Here is a 3,896-nt window from a genome sequence, read left to right as displayed (position 1 = left end):
GCATACAGATTTCTCAAGAGGCAGGTCAGGTGGTCTGGTATTCCCATCTCTTTCAGAATTTTCCACAGTTTATTGTGATCCACACAGTCAAAGTCTTTGGCATAGTCAATAAAGCAGAAATAGATGTTTTTCTGGAACTCTCTAAGTTTTTCCATGATCCAGCAGATGTTAGTTGAACCTACTGTGGTAATTATCTCACAATATATATAAATATTATGCTGTATGCCTTATACAGTGATGTATGCCTATTATTTCTCAAAAAAACTTGAAACAAATTGTGAAATATACCAGATATATAAAAAAGAATGCTTAAAACAAATATATAATCTAATTAATTATTATTATAAACGTCCATGTAACCTATAAAACCTCTCCCATGTCTCCCCTGTTTGCCAGAACATCCTATCATTCATGATAATCACTAATGATGGTTATCATGATTACCAATAAATCATGAAACCAGATTTACTGGTAATTACTTCATGTTCTTCTATCTAGTTCTCCTCCCCTTCTTTCTAGTTTTGAATGTAATTATATATCACTAAACAATGCTGTTAAATTTTGCTTAAACTTTGTATAAACACAATATGGATATTTAAAATTTTATGCTTCTTTTACTCAATATGGTATTTTTAGCCTTTATCCATGTTGTTGTATGTAACTGTACTTTACTCATTTTCAGCCCTGTACAGTATTCCACTATATGATTACATCAAAATTCATTTATTCTATTATTAATGGACATTTGGGTTGTTTCTTGCTTGGGGTTACTACAAAAATGCCCCAACAAACATTCTTGTACATGTGTCCTGGTGCACACATACCTGAGTCTCTCTCTTGGCTGTATTTCTAAGAGGAACTTCTGGCTCACAAAGTATGCATAGCTTCAATTCCACTAACTAATACCAAACTTTTCCAACCTGGTTGTACCAATTTTTTCACTCCTATAAGAAAAAGGGATCATCTTCTTAGAAATAAGATAAACTGTATCATTATTATAATTAGACATCTTTGTCTTTCAAAGTAGTATCTTTCTGAGCTGAGTGCTTCCTCATGGTAAATTCTAACCACTGGTTCTCCTTTTTAGTTTCAGGTAGACTCAACTTCTATCTCAGCATGACTTGTTACCATTAAGTGGATCACTGTTTCTCTTACATGGTACAAATTAGGTTCTTTCTTGTTAAAACATGAAGGTAACAAACTCTCTTTTATCATAGGTGTTACATATAATTGTTACATTTCGGAGGAGTTACCCCTTGCAGACCTCAATCTTCTGTGTTTGGTATATTACTGAGTTTGGGACCTTTAGTGGAAGGTTAAGAACATGAAATCTGGAACTGAACTGTCTGTGTTTAAATCCTCACTCTGTACTTTCTAGCAGTATCATCTTGACCAAATTGTTTCACCACTCTGATTCTCAGTTTGCTCATTGATGAAATGAGAATACATTAAAGCATCTACCTCATAGAGTGACTGTAGGGATTAAATGAAGTAATATATGGGAAGTACTTAGATCAGTGTCTAGAATTCTACAGCACGCCGCATATATCCATTTCAGTTTTGTGGGCAGTAGAGTGGTTACGAACATAGGCTGAAGTCAGAAGAAATTCAGGACCTGGCTCTACTCTTTTCTGACTATGGCACCATAGGCAAGTCATTATTTCCCTAGAGCTCACTTCCTCACCTGTATAAACTGAGCCAAAGACTGCTGCTACCTTGTACAGGTGCCATGAGGATGAACAGAAATGGTAAATGCAAAATGCCACGGGCTAACTAGTAGTAGTTCAGCAGGTGGGAGCTACTTTTCCTGTCCTCAGATGCTGGGGGTGAACAGCTCCTGGGCCTTTGATTGTTAGCTCCTCTTCACTGACCAATGGATGGATGAGGAGAATAAGACTGTGTGGAGGTTATGGTGGAAAGACTACAAAAGTTATTCCCATTTATGTGGAGGTCCCGGGCAGTGTACCGTTAGCTGAATGAGACCCAGTCCTCTTTCTAATGGCTCAGAAACGGGACACCCCAGTATGTAGTTAAGTAACAGAATACAGCTTCCCTGGTAGCTCAGCTGGTAAAAAATCTGCAATGCAGGAGACCCTGGTTCAATCCCTGAGTTGGGAAGATCTCCTGGAGATGGGAAAGGCTACCCATTCCAATATTCTGGCCTGGAGAATTCCATGGACTATTCCATGCAATCTCAAAGACTCAGACATGACTGAGTGACTTTCTCTTTCACCATAAATCAAGTAGTGTGTCTGAGCAAGGAGTTTTGAGGGTACTAGGGAGGAAATATTTATGTGAGTAGTCTACCTGGAAGAAAAGGCTTTTGAGGAGAATCTCAAAAAATATGCATGTAGATGGGAGAAGTTGGAGAAAATACTGATCATGAAGAGCATTGAATCACAGGCAAAGGATTTTTTCCCTGAATTCATTAAGGACTGGGAGACCTCATAATGCCAAGTGACTGTGAGATGGCAGCTAGTGTCAGAAAGGCACCCAGGTATACTGGGCTAACAAATAGTGATTTTGAAACCTTACTATCTGGAACTGCTGTTAGACTCTCTCTGGCGTGTTTAAAAAGATGGTATTTGGAGACAGATATGCCCTGTACAGCTGTAATGCCAAATTAATTTTATGTTTTCCTAACAAATGTCCAAAAACCAGAGTGTTAATGGTGGCTAGTCATTACTGAGAGCCTCATTGTATCACTGTGTTATTGCATGCAAACTAGATAGAATTAAAATGAATCAGTACCTGACTGTGGTGGATACCTAGCCACCACAGAAAATTGTATTGAACTAAATACAGGCACACAAAAATGAGTACAAGTAAAATGGGAAACGTGTATAAGATGCGGTGGATTCTATCAATCTCAATATTCCGACTGTGGCACACACAAATGAATACAAGAAGGGAAATGTATATAAGATGTGGTGGATTGTATCAACGCCAATATCCCCATTGTGATATTACAGTTAAGACATTACCATTGGTGAGAGAAATGGGCAAAGGTTTTCTCTATATTGTTATTTTTTACAACTGCATTCAATTCTCTGAACAAAAATTTCAATTAAAAACGCGCTAGTAGAAGCTATGCTTTGTAGAAAATGTGCTGTCTCCAGTCACATTTCGCTTCTCTCAGTTACCCATATTTAGGGGGCCTCCCGGGGGGCACAAAACAGGCGGTATTATGTATGCTGGTGGCCCCAACTAAAAAGGACAGCAAAGTGCTCCAAGGAAAGAAATCAACAGGGCAGGATTGCTTTGCTACTTTGATCTTAGTGAAACTGTCGGTTACCAATTACCCCCAAACTTTAGACAGTTCTGCCACAGTAGCTCAGCTTTATCCAGGTGTTTTCTGATTTTATCCACGGCGTCTGCTATGTCACTTTAGCGTCAGTACTTCGAAAGGTAGGGTTAAAGTTATTCTATGTGTAAATGAAGTTTACCCCTCCCCCCACGCAAAAAAAAAAAAAAAAGAGTGACGTGAAACTGTCGGAGGTAGCCTTTAAAAATTTTGGGAGTTTTTACCTGACCCATTGCTTTCGAAAAGTACAACTCGCAGGGATGAGTGAACTCGATTTCTTGAGCGACTCGGAGGAAACCGTGTTAGCAGGGCAGGATTATTAGGAACTCCGCAGTTCTCTTTTCTTTGCTATGCTAAAGGTTTCCCTTCCGAACAGTAGGTCTGACTTCGACTTGAATGAGAACCCTGAACTTTTGTAAAGTGGAAAAGAGGGGAAGTCATGGCAGGCTGGGAATCCGGCCCCGAGAAGGCGTCCACCGCGCTTGAGAACAACGACGTGAATTTTCAGAACAGAAACTTCTCTTGCCCGCACTTGCAGACTTCCGCGAGTTCAGGAGTGCTCCAGGCGGCCGCGCGAGCTTCCGCGCCCGGG

Source organism: Bison bison, unplaced genomic scaffold (assembly GCF_000754665.1).
Source record: "Bison bison bison isolate TAMUID 2011002044 unplaced genomic scaffold, Bison_UMD1.0 scf7180017864518, whole genome shotgun sequence".
NCBI lineage: Eukaryota > Metazoa > Chordata > Mammalia > Artiodactyla > Bovidae > Bison > Bison bison.
The sequence above is the reverse complement of the archived record's forward strand: the minus strand, read 5'-3'. Positions refer to the sequence as shown.